The 17510-nt window shown below is 39.2% G+C and overlaps 1 protein-coding gene across 2 annotated transcripts in view; it reads right to left on the bottom strand.

The window, feature by feature from the left end:
* Atf7ip (activating transcription factor 7 interacting protein) overlaps positions 1-16572 on the bottom strand; it is a 106636-nt gene extending 90064 nt beyond the window's left edge. Inside the window, exon 1 of one of the 2 annotated variants that reach the window (XM_008837377.3) lies at positions 16390-16572. The gene's annotated coding sequence lies outside the window, so the exon portion shown is untranslated. Of the gene's footprint in view, positions 1-1796; positions 1927-16389 lie in introns of those variants that run through there. The other variant, XM_008837395.3, reaches the window with a different exon arrangement.
* Between the last annotated feature and the right edge of the window lie 938 nt (positions 16573-17510).

Genomic DNA, 17510 nt, shown 5'->3' on the forward strand with positions numbered 1-17510 from the left:
ATACAAATTTTGACAAGGCAGTAATTTTAAGTTAATAAATCTTATAAACGTAGATCTTATGCTCTACTCTAGACTTTTATTGAAAAATCAAAAAAGAACATAAAATAGATATATTTTTAGGATAAATTTCAAACATTATCCCATAGTCCCTTAGAGGCTGAATTCTACAAACAAGCAAACTAGCTCTAGAAAGTTGTAACAGTCATACATGATGTCATTTCGAAGTTTTGTTCAACATAACAGCTTTCATTTTCTTAAATATGACAAATGTTATAAAATATACTATAAAATAAATACACAACAATAAAATGCCATGCATACCCATTTTTTAAATATGTTTGGATCTTCCATCTAAGAATTTAATTTGCAAAAAGTTGCTACCTTAAAAGTTGCTCTACAGACAGGAGTGGTGGTGCTCATCTGTAACCCCAACACCTGGGAGGCTGAAGCAGGAGGGTTGCAAGTTCAAGACCAGTCTGTGCTACATGAGACCCTGTTTTTAAAAAATAAAAGGAGGAAAAAGAAAAACCGAAAGAGGAGAAAAGTATAAAAATAAAATATAAAAATTCCTCTACTCAGTTCAGAACTTACTGTTCTTGATCATATTTTTCAGGAATATATTTGTGATACTCCATTGACAAATTTACAGAAATATACCATATCATTTAGGAAATAATTTAATAACTACTACAAATTAAGCACTACAATTTAACTGTCCTATCTAAATTATGTGCATGGAATTTCATTCACCCTTATTGGAAGGTTATGGTATCACATGCCTGTAATTCCACACTTGGAAGATAAAGGTTGGCAGACCAGGAGTCCAAGACAAGCTTCAACTTCTTAGCAAATTGGAGGCCAGCCTGAGCCATACTGAGACCCTGTCTCAAAAATAAAGAAAAAAAAAAAAAAACTATCATTCTCACCACTTGCTGGGTAACCATGAAATTGCAGATTACAGTAGCTCAATAAACATTTCTACTTTATAACAATGCTTTTTAAAAAACCTTTTGAAAGTTATAAAATCAAATTTACAAAACCTTTCAATCATGAGTTTTAAATAACCATAATAATGTCATTTAGTTAACTAAAAGTTAACTCTAATTATTAGCATCAGAATGCATTAGATTAAAAAACAAAACAAAAAGATATGGAGGTCTAAATGTTAAATTATTCTTTAAAATCTGAATCAAAAAGACAATTTGAGCAAAAAGTAATTTTTAGGAAAAATTGAAACACTATACAAAATGTAAAAGAGTTGGATACCAAGAAAAGACAGCATGATGCGAAAGAATTGAAGCCCATAATACCAAAAAAGGAAAAAAAAAAAAAAGACAATGTTAAAAAATGTTTTCTATGACTTATATAATTATTCTTCTTAGAAAGCTACCAAACAATACCTCATTTTAAAAAGCAGAAAATCAAATTCTTTCCACAAAACAAGTATTTATGGCTTCTTCAAAAAAAAAACTAATTAATATATTGTTTGAATTTCTACAAATATCCAATGAACCAAATATCCAACACAAAAGGAGTATTAAGTTAGTCTAGTCGGAGACCAGAAAAACACTGCTGTGGTGATCAAATGTATGGACTCACAGAACAAAATGGTGAGATATCAAAGGAATTTCACCTTTGACCTCATCATCCTGCGCACTGCCTCTGTAATACAGGTTACAGGTCTTAGTAAACATTTCAACTTTTTCATAGACAAGTTCACTTTCCTATATAAACCTGGTTAAATTCAAATGTTTTCTAACTGTACTGTTTGAAGAGAAAAAGAGTCCTGGTCTTACCTCTGTCCTGATGCATGTGACAAGCCTCTTCACTGGCATACTTGCTGCCTAAGCAGCTACAAAGATTGGGTCAGCAGCCATTTTGAGACAGCTGCACAGTCTCAGTTGCACAAAGTGTAATTAAGATGGCTGCAACGTGCAGTCAAGAACTCACACAGTGAACACTCAGCCATGTATCAAAGAAAGCCCCGCCCACTTTGTCAGCCTGCAGGAAACTGAACACTGATAGCTAATGCATATACTGCAACAAACAATGCAGCTACTTAGGACACAGAAAAAGAAAACAGAAGGCAGCAAGCCAGTTTTGCAACAAAATGCCTGTGAATCCCGACTTGCAATACAGACTCTGAGCACATCCCGATCCCAAACAACTTGAAGTCCATGCCACATATTAGCAGTAACAGAGATAGAGCCAAATCACACAGAGCAAACATCAGGGAATTCGCCTGAAAGAAAGCCTCCATTTCAGTCCAGAAAAAAAGGGGAGGAAAAAAAGACCAGCCCGCTCCAGGCCCTTTATTTCCTTTTTACTTCTTTTTACTTTTAATGTTATATTTTCATCACAAAGAATTTCAAATTCCTTATATTCATTTGATCAAGTTAATTTAAACTTATAAAAAGCTAATCTATAAAGATTTCCCCAGAGTCAAAGCTTTGAAGTGATCAATCTAGCAGTTTGAAATCGGATTTTTTAATCTTGGTAGTCTTAAAACAAAGATGGCAACAAAGCATATTGTTGACACATTTTTCATTTTTCTTCTCTTTGTAGTCCAGATGTCACAAATACATCCCCAGGTGAGTGTTTAGTCCAGGGCAAATTACATGTCTGCCCTGCCACAGACCTTCTAACATTGCAATACTAGTGAAAAAGTATATAATACAGACACTCTGGAAAGAAAAAAGAGGGAGGATAGAAGGGCAGTAACCCAGTCTGAGAGTGGTGTATTACAGGACACATCTGAGAACATTCCCAGCAAACTTGGCTTGGCAGTAACAGCCAACAAAAAAAATGCCAAAGGCACAAGAAAGGATGTATTTTGTTTCCCTGTTCCCATGAGCTCTGGACTCCCCATCCTCACTCTTCTCTGGTACACTGTGCTCTGTCCTGGTGATCCTGGGTTGCATCTATCAGTTACTAAATGTAGGTATTTACTGCAACTTTTCAAAGGTGTAAGAGAGGTGATAGGAATGCAGGTAGGAGACTGGATTCATGAGATGCTGAGCACATGGAGCTCACACCTCACTATTTCTGTATACATCTGAAATAGTCCATAAAATTTTTAATTATTCAACCTTGTAAGGTCTTTATTCAATTTTCCAGAGACAAAATAGATAATATACGTAAAAAGTGCATACTGACTACAATAGCCAAAGTTATACTGGATTCAAAGCCATATTAAATTACAGTATGGGGATCAAGCCCAGGGCCCAGGGTGTGCTAGGAAAGTGCTGACAACCACTGAGGTGTAACACCAACCCTTGCTTTTAATTTTTTTGAGAGAACATCTTGATATGTAACCCAAGCTGACACTGACCTCCCTGTGTAGCCCAGGCTGTCCTCACACTTGAAAACACAAAAATAAATAAATAAAGAAAGAAAGAAAGAAAGAAAGAAAGAAAGATAGATAGATAGAAAGAAAGAAAGAAAGATCAGTGTTCTTAACCTCTGAGCCATCTCTCCAGCTCTCAGATAACTTTGGGGGGGGGGCTTTTTGAGACAGGATCTCCCTGTAGCCCCAGCTGGCCTGGAACTCACTATGTAGACCAGGCTGGCCTCAAACTTACAGAGATCCACCTGCCTCAGCCTCCCAAGTGCTGCGATCAAAGGCGTGCACCTGGCTTTAAATAATGCAATTTTTTAAAAAAAGATCTTTAATTCCCATGTCCATTGCCCTTACACATTCATTGCTTCTATCTGTAAATAAGAACAGAAACTACCTTAATTTTCTTCCATTTGAACTCCACTTTCCATTCAATGTATGAAACTATTTTCTCAATAGATCATAAGTTGAAATTAATTCTCAATAGTTTCTGCCACAAAAAAAAATCTCAGAAATTCTACATCTTTAATACCTTTACTTTCAGGGTCTCTACTCTTATTTTCTAGGAAGATGTCAAATAAATTTTAAGTTTTATGCTAAAAGACTGTAGTTTGGAATCCAACATGGTAAAAAACATCTTTTGTAAAGCACTTTCCGGTTTTTAGTGTTTTTCCAGGCACTACACAGCAACTACTGTTTGTATAGAATAACTGACCTCTGAAGCATCTATAAGTGAATGATGTGCTTTCCAGTTTAAATTTTTATTTTATTTATGTGAGGAGGTACGCACAATGCCACTCCATATGTGGAGCTTGGGGGGCAACTTCTAGAGTCATTTCTCCCCTTTCACAGTGGGTTCTGGGGACAGAACTCTGTTCAGGCTTCTGTAGCACCTTGAACCATCTCCCAGGTCCTATTTGTTTTGTAATTAGAATATGAATAGATTTCATTATGGAATTTTCACACGACTTAATTGTTTTAAAATTCTACTAATATTTAAGTTCAATATCGCTTGACTAAATGTCACAACTTATTTTCAAAGAAATTTTAAATAAGCCAAACGTGGTGGCATGCTCCCTTAATTTCAGTACTCAGGATACAGGAGCAAGTGGATCTCTGTGAGACTGAGGCCAGCCTGATCTGCTGGGGGTATAGGGAGACCCTGTCTCAAAAAAACAACAACCGAAAAAAAAACAAACATGAAATTTTAAATAATAGGAATTGGAGAGATGGCTCAGTAGTTAAAAGTATTGGCAGATCTTCCAGAGGACCCACGTTTGGTTCCCAGGACCCACCTGGTGGCTAACTTAACTCCAGTTCCTTAACTCCACTTCCAGGGAATCCAATGCCCCCTTACGACCTCCGTGGCATGGCATGCACACAAAACACAAGAATAAAAATGAATAAATTTTTTAAAAAATTTAAAGAACACTTACTGTTCTTACAGAGGACCTTTTTTCAGTTCCTAGCACCCATGTGTACATAACATGGAACCACACACATACTCATAATCAAAATCTTTTTTTAAAAAGAAATTTTAGATAAGATCATTTGAAATGAGCCCCATCATCATTTATCCATAAAAATGAGTAAATAGCTCCATGACTACCTCATGTTTTACCTCTTCCTTAAAAACTAGCAGTGTTTCACAACACTTTTTCATTTCATTATTACAATGATGCAGGCATGTCCAGCCTACAGTTCCAGGATCAGGCCTCATGCATTTACAGATGACAAAGTCATGTCACAATGTCAAAAGGCAGCTAGACCCCTGAAAGTAAGAGTTACAGTACTAACTTTTATGTCCATGTCCAGAGAATATGATCTGCCAGGAGTTACACAAGTAGTAACGGGGGAATGGAATTAGAAGAAATTGAACTCTAGTCAATACTTGTATTTTCTTTATATACCACACTACTAGAATAACACACATGCAAATTACGGAAAACTACCTAGAAAGTCTGTGTTTTGGTAGAATGTTCCATTTCTCTAGTAAGGACACTCTACACAAATTGTTAACATCTTTTAAAAGGGAACATGGAAAGGCATTAAGACACAAACTAAGCAGCTGCTTCAGACCTTCACTGCCAAGCCTGGCTTCTTTTCTGAGTTTTAACTCCAAAAGCGTTTTCTCCTCTTTTTAATCTTTTCTTTGGTTACTGGCCAAAATCCTAAGCACTCTGGGCTTTCTCATCCTTTCTCTGAAGACCCTGCCCCTTCCCTGCCACTGCTTCCAGAACTCCATTACTGAGCCTGCTTGCTTTCCTGGCCCCTAACTCAAAAGGCAGGGCCCTCTCTTTATCCTTCTCTCCCTCCTCCTGGCAACTTGCCTGTCCTGTTCTGTTGTTTTTCTCTCAACCTCTAGTAAAGTCTTCTGTTAAAAATAAAAGGAGGGGGAGGGGACTGGAAAGATGGCCCAGAGGACCCAGCACCTATGTAGTGGCTAACAACCTCTTTAATTCCAGCTCCAGGGGATCTGATGCCCTCTTCTGACCTCTGTGCACACTGTACAACACAAGTACACTTACATACATGCAGGCATACACATAAAATAAAGTTTTTAAAGGAGGGGGGGTGCTGGCAAAGGAATGACTCAGTGGGTAAAGGCTCTTGAGACAGAGTCTGACAACCTAAGTTCCATCCCTGGGACCCACAAGCTAAAAGGAGGGAATCAATTTCCTCAAGTTGTCCTCTGACTTCTACACATGTGCCCTGGCATCTCTTCCACTCCATAAAATAAACAAAAAATGTAATTTTTTTAAATATATAAACTGAGGCTCAAACTACTCCATAAAATAAACAAAACTGTAATTAATTTTTTGTCTCACTTCACATTTCATTTCATTCCATCAAGCCCTACAAAAACTACAAACAGTAAAAGGTGTTTCAGGTTTTGGTTTTGGTTTAGTGGTGCTGGGATCACACCCCCAGTCTTGCCCGTGTTAGGTAGCACTCTACCACTAAGTTTTGTCTGCAGCATAGAAACAGTATTTAAGGCCCAACTTATAAATCAAGAAGAGCAGCCTGGCGTGGTGGCGCACGCCTTTAATCCTAGCACTTGGGATTCAGAGGCTGGCAGATCTCTGTGAGTTCAACTCCAGCCTGGTCTACATAGTGATTTCCAGGACAGCTGCAGTTACAGGGAAACCCTGCCTCAAAAAGACAAAAAAAAAAAACAAAAAAAAACGAACAAACAAAAACAGAGGTTCTCCTGTCTCTGCTTCCCAAGTACCCAAGACTACAAGTGTATGCCACCAGGCTGTTTTCCCTTTTTCAACAACACCCCGTAAGAAAAGTAAAATAGATTTGCTAGACAGATTTGGGAAGCCAGAAAGTGAGACCAATGCTAACCAATTTGGCAGTTCACAAACACCTTATTCCAAGCTGCAGTGGTGATAAGTTAAAGACAAATTGGGGGGAAGGAGGGTTCATGGGACTCCCAATCACTAAGCTACTGCTGAGGAAGACTTAGCAGTCTCCCCCTAGAGCCCCCTGCTCACTGAGATTCTCCCCTTCCACATCACTCCTGCAGGCCATGTCCCCAAGATAAAGGAATCTCTGCATGCCAACTATACAGAACTCTCTTTTGAGGCCTTGGTGCTGATACAAGAACAGGTGATGACCTGCTTCCCCTAGCACTGAAGTCTCTACCATTTAAGAATTCAACAAAGAAATAGCAAGGCTTTTACCTAAGCATCCAAGTAATTGTTGATAATTGTGATTAAAAAGGAAAGAGTGAAGGCAAAAATGTGCAAGGGGACTGTAATTAAGCATCCAGAACATGTGGAGAAGTAATTTCCACTAAAACGTGACCAGTCTGAGAACATGTGCTAATTTCTAGTAGAGACTGGACTGGCTAAGCACAATCAGCTGAAGGTTCATGATGTTTGGGTTTTTTTGAGACAGGGTCGCATGCAGTACAGGCTGACCTCAAACTATGTAGCTGAAGGTAGCCTGGAACTCCTTATCCTCAGAGGTGCTGGGATTACAGGTATAGCTAAGATTACCAGCTTCAACTGCTTATGGCTCAGTGAAGCTTAAGTAAGGATTTCCTTACAGTGGAGCAGAATTTCATTGTTCCTTGTCACGAGCTTAAAAATTTCACATCTGTATAATGTAATCACTTAGTGCCTATTTTTAATTATTATACCTTCATGCAATAAACTGAAGAAAAGGAAAAAAGAACCCTCAAAAAATATACAAAGTAGAACAAACAAACAAGCACCTTTGGAAATTGTGTAAAAAGAGCAAAGAACAGAAAGATACAGCTAAAAGCTGGGCCTGTGGCAAAAGTCTGAATTCCCAGAAGGCTAAGGGAGGCCTTTAACATAGAAGACAAAGCAAAACCACAACAACAACAAAAATTAATTAATTATGCAGGAAGCAGACAACTTTGAAACCAATTATGTACATGAATATAGGGAAAAAAGTTCATTCTTAGGTTGAGGAGACAATAATATAGGCAAAAAATGTAAAACTAACAGAAGAAATGAAAAAGTTACAAAAAAAAATAACAACAATGGAATTGAAGAAATCTGGGCAAAAAAAAAAAAGAGTAAACAGAGAAAAGTATTGCTTGAGTATCTATACAAAGATTCAAAATGGAATGCCAGAATGGCAGAAGAAAGACTATCATCAATGAAATCATTTAAGAAAATTTTCCATAGGGGTTGGAGGGATAGCTCAGCAGTTCAGAGCACTGGCTTTTCTTGCAGAGGACTGAGGTTCAGTTCCCAGCATCTACATGGTAGCTAACAACCATCTGTAACTTCAGTTCCAGGGGATGCAACACCTTCTTCTGGACTCCATGGGCACCGTATACACAATGCACTTACATACAGACACAAAACACTCATACACAGAAAACTGAAATAATAATTGTAAAAAGAAAACTTTCCAGGGCTGACAATGAGCACTTCTTAGCATATAAGAGGCCCTGGGTACAATCTTCTATTGCAAAACAAACAAACTGACAAAAAATGAAGGTAAATTATTTGAACCAAGAGTTCTATACCCAGCCAAACTATCAATCAAGCATTAAAGCCATGGAATGGTATTTTTCTGACACTGATGAACTTTTAATAAAATTTCCTCAGATACTGTATTAGTCACTTTTCTGTTGCTGTGATAGTAACACTGACCAAAGCAATTTATGAAAGGAAGGATTTATTTGCGCTTACAGTTCCAGGGGAATTACAGTCCATCACAGCAGGGAGGCGTGGTGGCAGAAATGGCTGGAGGAGGAGCAGAAGTGGCTGGAGGAGGAGTGGAAGCTAAGCTCTACATCTTCCAGCAGGCACAGGAAACAGCAACTGGAGATCTGGCAAGGCTTAAGAACTCTCTAAGCCCACCCCCAGTGACATGCTTCCTCTGGGATAGCCACACCTTCTAAAACCTCCCGAAACAGCACTACCATCTGGGGACAAAATGTCCAAATACATGGAGCCTATGGGGGACATTTTCATTCAAACTACCACAGGAACCGTTTCTCAAAAATCTGCTACAGAATGTAGTCTCCTCCTCACCAGAGACAAAGTCAATCAAAATACATGGCATATGGAAAAACAAGGGTCATATAAGAGAAGGAAATTCCCATGATGGTGAATAAAATCCTATGGATAGCCAAGCATCCCAGCTTGGAAAGGCAGAGGCAGGCAGATGTCTGTGAGATCAAGGTCAGCCGCCTGGTCTACACAGCAAATTCCAAACCAGCTGGGGCTATAGGGAGACGCTGTCTCAAAAAAAACCAAAACAAACAAACAAAAACCTCCTAAGGATGACAGTTATATACAAAAAAGGCCAGGCTAGAGCAATAAAACAAAAGAAACGAGTCAAGACTGTTGTTGGTACCCTACCTAAGGACAAAAATGTTTCCTGTAAATAAACATCAAAAAATCCTTAGTAAAGAATTACAGGAAAGAGAAGAGGGATGTAGCTCAATGGTAGGCTATTTGACTAGCATGTGCAAAACCATGGGTTTTAGCTCTAGAACATCCATGTCAGACAACTCTTCATAAATCAGTTTACGTGGTTTTAATAAGAATCTGGTGGTGGAGGTATAGTAGTGACCACAGTAGCTGCCTTCAGTAAGAATCTGATTTCTGGACCCGCAGGATGGCTCAGAGAGTAAAAGCACTTGCTGTGCAAACCTGAAGCCCTGAGTCTGAGCCCCAGAATTCAGTGTAAGGAGAGAACCAACTCCCAAAAGTTGTCCTCTGACCTCCACAAGGACATTATGGCATGCACATGCCCTTGTACATACACATAAACACATACACAGGGAATCACAATAATGAATAATTCTCAGGAGCCAAGGAGACGGCTCTGAGGGTGAAGGCACTTGCTTCATAGGCAGCCCCATTTCCAGCTTTTTTTTTTTTTTGGTCTTTTTGAGACAGGGTCTCCCTGTAGCCCCAGCTGTCCTGGAGCTCACTATGTAGACCAGGCTGGCCTTGAACTCACAGAGATCCGCCTGCCTCTGCCTCCCAAGTGCTGAGATTAAAGGCATGCGCCACCACGCCCAGCATCATTTTCAGCTTTTAAATACCTTAAAAATGGTGGGGAGGAGAGAAGTGCATAAACATAATATGCAAAATAATTAGCAATCTATCTTTCCCTTCAAATCTTCATTCATTTACATATGTTCTCCAGAGTTGTATTTTATGAGCTTATGTGAGCAAAAGTAGAGAGGCAGAGGCACGAGGATTAGGAATTGAAGCCAGTCTGAGCTATATACTATGACTATCTCAAGAAAATAAGCAAAAAGAGTGCAGCAATAGCTCAGCTGGCAGAGGGCCTGCCTAGCACGCACAAAGCCCTTCATTGGATCCACAGAACCACATAAACCAGACCTGACATGTCTGTAATTCAGCACTCAGGAAGAAGAGCCAGAAAGATCAGAAATTCAAGGTCATCCTTGACTCCTTAATGAGTTCAGGCCAGCACAGGATACAGGAGACCCTCAAGAAGGAAAGCGGGACACACACACACACACAGAGGCAGAGGCAGAGGCAGAGACAGAGAGAGAGGCAGAGACAGAGACAGAGACAGAGACAGGAAAACAAAAGCGAGAGGAGAAAAGGGAAAAAATAAAAGGGAAAAATGACAAATTTTTGCTTCTAACACTTGAAATATGACTCTCCTGTACCATCAGGTCACCAATCTTCATTTCAAGCTCCTACCCATATCTAAGAGCACCACTGTCCCCAGTGTGCTGCTTTTCATCTGTTAGGGTCTAAGGAAACAAATTCTCAACTACCTGGGTGTGATGGCGCACGCCTTTAATCCCAGCGCTTGGGAGGCAGAGGCAGGGGGAACTCTGTGAGGTCAGCCTGGTTACACGGTGAGTTCTAGGCCAGTTTGAGCTACAAGGAGACCACCCCCACCCCGCAAAAAAGAGCAAAAATACTCAAACTTTTCTAAGCTTGAAAAAAACCAAAAGAATAAAATGCTTAACAAAAACCAGTATCTTATCTATTGCTTACATTCATTCTCACAAAGACAATAATACTGTACTATTTGAGTTCTCATTTCTTTTCGTGCCTCTATTAGTTTTCAGTTCAATAAAAATACTTTGGCAATAACCAGACTCTTTTCAATATAAAAAAGTAGAAGAACAATGAAAACACATCATTAATAACATTTGTCACTGCAATCAACATAAACAGATTTTAAAGAAAATGAAAGCACATCAACAAGGGAAATAATCTTATGAGAAAATATAACAATTCAATGCTACCAAGGAAAGTAAACTTATTTTTATTTTTATTATGAGCTTAGATTCCATCCTGGCCAAAAAAATGAGCTAGATAGCTTTTCAAAATTCCTCCAATTTAAAAATAACACAAATGATTGTGGCTCTAAATATTGTAAAACACTATTTCGAAGCCTACGTTTCCAGCTTCTAACTGGTATTACTTTCACATCAGCATGTTCAAAAACCAGAAAAACAGTCCTCTGCCCTCTCAAAATTCATCCCTCTTACTATCAGTGCCCAGTAAACAGTAAAATGGCATTGCATTGAAAGGTCATATTAACAAGTTTTCCCAGCACATCCCACAAACAGTACACTTTGGAAGTTTATTAAGAAGTGCACCATATTCATGAATAAAGATAGTATATGAATGAAATTTTCCTCAAATTTAGATTCACTATAATTCTAAACAAAAAAATTAATAGGTGTTTTGAAAATCTTAACCAAAAGAATTTAAAGTTCATCTACAAAACTAGACATTAAAGAGTTTTGAATATTGCAATTAAATAGTGAATAGCATTATAAACATACATTTATATAGTGTATGGCCCTATAACAAATAAAAGAGGCAACACTGCTATAAGAGAAAGGTCCAGATACAGAGGTTACTAACTTTTATCTAATTTTCTATTATACATTCCTTTGAGAAGCTAACTTTGTCCCAATAAAAATGGGGGCTGGAGAGAAGCCTCAGTCAGTAAAGCTCTAACTTTCCAACTATGAAGACCTGAGTTCTATCCCCAGTACCCACATAAAAATGCTGAGCATGCCGGGCATGGCGGCGCATGCCTTTAGTCCCAGCCCTGGGGAGGTTGAGGCAGGCAGATCTCTGAGTTCAAGGCCAGTCTGGTCTACAAAGCGAGTTCCAGGCCAGCTGAGGCCTGTCTCAAAAAGAGGAAGGCAAAAAAAAAAAAAAAAAAAAAAAAAAAAGGCTGAGTGTAGTGTGTAGTATACTGTAACCCCAGTAGTGGGATATAGGGGACAGAAGGATCCCTGGGGCTCACTGGCAGCCAGTCTAGTCAAACTAGTGAGGAGACCCTGTCTCAGTGATGAAGGTGGACAGTGCTCCTGAGGATGACATCCAAACATCCTCTACTTTTTTCTATACACAGCCCTCCCCCCCATGTGCACGTACACACACCCACACATCATATATGCATTCATCAAATTGTGTACAAGGGATCTACAGAACTCTTTTTTAAAAATATTTTATTATTTTTATTTTATGTGCACGTGTGTATTGCCTGCATGAGTATAAGTGCACCTGTGTCATGCAATGCCCGTGGGGTCAGAAGAGGGCGTCAGATCCCCTGGAACTGGAGTTAAGGACGGTTGTTAGCCGCCATGTGGGTGCTGGGTCTTCCGCATGAGCAGTCAGTGCTCTTAACCTCTGAGCCGTCTCTCCAGCCCCTTACGGAACACTTTAAGCTTATCTATAGAGCCCCTAGAAACCAGTGGATCCCAGTGAAGGAAGCAGAATCATTTGTTCAAACCTAATTTCTGAATTACGATTTAAAAAAAAGCAACCAGGACTGCAGACTGGGCATGCATATGTAATCCCAGGGAGATGGGAGAAAGAGCTGGTAGAGTTCCCAGAGGCTCACATGCCAGCTAGCTTAGTGCACACAATGGCAAATCAAGAAGTGGAGGATGAGGACCAGAAAGTCTTCTAATTTTCACACATGTACCTCGGCAGGAGCACACCCACACACACAGAAACAAATGTACACACATACACGCAAAGATTTTTAAATAAGAATAAAATTCTAGAAGAAAATAGAATTGACAATTTGATCTTAAAACAGTCGTTTTATCTGTTGAGCAGCTCTGAAACAAATCATAAACAAAAAGGACTACATTTCACCACCTAAAAATGTAAAACTTTTTAAGACATGAAATCAAAAGCAACTTGAAAGGGAAAAAACTAGGAGGAAAAACAGCCACAAAAAATATGAAAGGGCTAATTTATGTGAGGGCTAATGTTTACACATGGCTGTTACTGTCAGAAAAGCACTGACATCCATGATAGACTATGAAAAAAAAAAAAAACTAAAAATTTAACTTCACTACTTAGAGTGAATACCCTATTTTCTACCCATCTTATTGGTGGTAGTGTGGGACATGCTTCTTTAAAAATTGTTTCTCAATTTTGTAAATTTCTCTAAAGGCCCTTAGAAACAGCAATTTTGAATAATCGTTATGGATTATGACTCATGTAGAAAGATATTTACCATAACAGAATCTGTAACAGAAGAATAAGCAACAGGGTGATTTGGTTAGGCATCCCTGTAATTTCAGCACTCAGGAGGCTGAGGCAAGAGGATCTCAAGTCCTAGGCCAGCCTGAGCTACATTTGACAATGTCTCAGGAAAAAAATTTAAAGAGAGAGCAACAAAACAACTGAAAAAGGCTTACTACACTGCACTCTTACTAAATACAAATAATCTACAACCATCTAATCACACACTGAGCTGGTCATCCTAACACTAGGTACAGAGCCTGCCAATCTGGTCTACCTCGTGAGTTCTAGTCCAGCCAGGGCTACATAGTGAGACTTTCTCAAAAATAAATCAATAGAAAATAAAAACAAATTTGAAATTACTTGATAATTGAGGATATTTTCATAATACAGTATTATATAATTATTTTAAAGTATTTTGGGGGTCTGGAGATATGGCTTACTGGTAAAGAGCACTGGCTGCTCTTGGAGAGGACCCGAGTTCAGTCCCCAGCACCCACATAGGTGGTTAACATCCACCTGTAACTCCAGTTCCAGGGGAATCCAATGCCCTCTTTTGGCCTTTGCTGGTTTTGCATGATATCAGTGCACTTAAGACACATACAGGCCAAAGCAGGCAAACACACATACACAAAAGTAAATTTTAAACAAAATTTTAACGTATTTTTAGAATAATGAAATCGGAGGGTTCTTAATATAATGTTAAGTTGAAAGAGCAGAAGTTGTGCCCAGGTTGTAACTCATTGGTATAACCTTTGCTCGGGATGCCTGTAGCCCTAGTTTGATCCACAGCACCCCTCCCCACACACACAAATTACAGGCCCAATGAAAAATTAATCGATAAACATTGATAGACTAATCAACCACGGAAAAAGTGAAGTCACAAAAATCATCAGTATAATTAGAGTGCTTATTTCTAAAGGCTGTAAATATCCAACATTTTCTAAACCTACTGTAATGCATCTTTAAGACACTTAAACATATCACAAATTCAAATAATTTTAAATTAAGCTTTGTGGCTTAATCATTCAAGTCTGCTTTTTCTAAACTAAAATTTATATAAAAAATTTACAAAATTATCAAGACTTTTAAATAATTTCAGTAAGTTTCCATTCTTTTGAGTAACTTAGTGTTTATATATACTTATATATATATATGTAACAATCTAGAGTAACTTCGTGTTTATATATACTTATATAATTTTTGATGCACTGTGTGTGTCAAAATTTTGTACAATCATTACCAAACCAATATTTCAAAATGTGAGGGGTTTTTTTTTGACAAAGTACTAAAGAATAAATCATTGACATTCACACAATTCACTACTTTCAGTAAATTTATAATTACACTTACTTCTAAGAAACATGACAGTAAAACTGTCCCATCAATATTGACATTGTGCATTATATCCTTTCAGTGCCTCTTACGATTGTCAGTATTAACATAAGACAATCGTCTGTGTGCCAAACAAAATGTAACTATAAATATATAAACCAAGTTAACAATGTGCAAGCCTGGGGTGAGATAAACCACCTCAGCAACAGAAGTGTCAAAATTGCAAAACTGCCTTCCTTCTGTATAGAAGACAACAAAGGTCCAGAACGCACAGGTCAAATTTATATTCTGTCAAGGGGGAAAAAAAAGACTCATCCCTATCCCTCCATTTCAACCCACATGGGACATCTTTTAAAAATCCACCAACCAAAAGTGCTCCATTCAATTACACCTAGTTAATGTTTACTAAGGGTATTTGTTTTAGGTAATAAAGATACCCCAGACAAAGCAATATTATAAAGCAACAACCACTTCATCTGACAACAGACTAATTCAAACCTGAGTTATATAATCAACCAAGAAAGCAACCGTCTATATGAACCAGATGAGGTTTATGAAACCATTTACAAGTTTTAGCCTAATAAGAAAAACCCTATTAAATCTCACTTATCTCCACCTCCAGTTGTGCAATATAAAATGTCAAGTTGGTGACATACGTTATCATTTTAAACTAGTAAATAAATACCACACTGATGATCTTTAAGAAACTAAAACCAAAAACAGAACTAAAAAAAGCCAGGGACCATACACACATACTACAATGTTCATACTTTTTTAAAGTTACCAACTTTTAAAAATTATTTCCTATTTTCATAAATATAGTGCAACTTGGAATTTTTATCTATTAGGCTGTAACAGCTTAGACATCATCTCAAACAAAACGATAAAAAAATGAGTTGACTAGTTTTCAACAGCTGTCTAACTGAAGAAAGGCAAGGCACTAAAACCATGCAAAATTCCAGTGTTTGGCAAACTGATCAAAATTAACATTTAACACTGACTTTGAATGAAACCTTTTTTTTAAAAAGAAATAATATCTGAGGAAATTGAGATTTCAACTTAAATGGCATTCTTTCCCGGGCCTTCTCCTAACATCTCCAAAACTAGTTTCTATTTTCTAAACATTCACCATTCCTAAGAAAACTGGTGAAAATAGGGTTAAAAACTGTATTTACAAAAATGCAGCTGCAAGAATGCACTTCCCGCGGGAACACCGCTAGGTGCCGATCTTTATCTCCCTAAGCACAAACCAGAGTCCAGAACTACCTAAAAGTGAAATCAGACTCCAGAACCAAAGACCATTCCTGCACAAAGTGAAGTTCACAGGCTGGGAGGGCAGCTGAGAAGACAGGATTTTCCGGTCCACACAGGAGAAAGACATGAGAGGAAGGTTTTCCTTAGAAAATTCGAGAACTGGAGGGAAACAATCCAAAACCCCTCAAGGATGGAAAAAATTAAATCTAGAACCCAAATGGCGTCCAACAAGAACATTAGAGCTTGAAAATGAATATTGCGCTTGCGCAGCCACCGCCCCGCCAGCTGCTCCACTGCAGCTAGAGCCCGACCCGCAGGATCACGTGCTCCCATGCAGCGCGCTGGCAGCTTCGAGACCGCGCAGGCGCAAACTCCGCTCCCGCAGCCGCCATAATGCGGTCCGGACTCTTCCGAAATACAATAGTCCTTTCACGGACTGCGGTTAGAACGGCCCCTGGCACTCGCGTATACCTTAGGGGGCAGGAGGTGAGGGAGAGGGAAGCGAGTTCCGTCTACACAGCCGTCCTGCGCCGCCGTCCCCACCGCCGCCGCCTCAGCCGTGCGCGCTCCACTCGCCGCGCCGCCACCACTGCCGCCGCCTCCGCAGATTCAAAAACAAACCCGCTTCTCCTTTGCACGCGTCGGGGCCGTTATGCAAATCGCTGTGGGCGGAGCTCCGCGAGCGCCTCTGCACTCCGCCCACTGTGCTGTCAGCCAATAAATGCACGGGTTGCCTATTCCCCATGCAAATCTTCTGGTTTTCTATTTGAATGAGGGACTTTGGCCACGCCTCCCGCCGTGGAGAGGAGAAGGAAGTCTGCGGTGGTGGCGCTGCTGTCTTTTCAGTTGAACTGCGAGGTATTTTTTTTTTGTTGGCCTTTTTTTCCACGAAGGTGTGTTTTTTGAGTGAGATTCCTCAGTGAGCACTCTATGTAGGCGAGTGTTAAAACAGCGGAAGAATTTTCCATAACTTCTGGGGGTTCTGGAGTCTGTTTTGGTCAACTTTTAAATCTTTTGTTTTGAGACAGCTTCATGCCCTTGTAGCGCAGTCTAGCCTCAAACTTGCTGTGCAGCCCTCGCTGGTCTGGAACTCAAAATCTTTCTGCATCAAGCTCCCAAGTGCTGGGTTTTACACGTATGATTTTCATCATCAAATTTCCTTGAATTGTATTAAGAATCAGGATGTAGAGAAGACATTTTTTTCAGGTGTTCCAGGACAGAGCAAGCACTACCAATCATACACAAACAAAAAGTTCGCCTTTCTCACCTGTGAAACGGCAATCATGGTTCAACCAAGTTGAGAGGGCTATGTGGTAGAAAAGAATTGAAATGTTTGGCAAACCAAAAAAATAAGCCGGAGAAATATTAGGTGGTAAGGCTTAATAACTCAAAATGTAAGTTCTCCCTTTATGTCTTTGATAGTATTTCAGCAACCATTGTGTTCCAGAACTATGTTATGTGCCTGTCAGTCCTCAACAAAGCCATACACTCATAGCTAGCTGTGATGACTCACACCTGGAATCCCAGCAACACTCATGGAGGTGACGAAAGTGTTATCACTTGTATCAGGAGGGATCAAGGCCAACCTAGGC

Source organism: Nannospalax galili, unplaced genomic scaffold (assembly GCF_000622305.1).
Source record: "Nannospalax galili isolate Female #2095 unplaced genomic scaffold, S.galili_v1.0 scaffold210, whole genome shotgun sequence".
Classification (NCBI taxonomy): Eukaryota; Metazoa; Chordata; class Mammalia; order Rodentia; family Spalacidae; genus Nannospalax; species Nannospalax galili.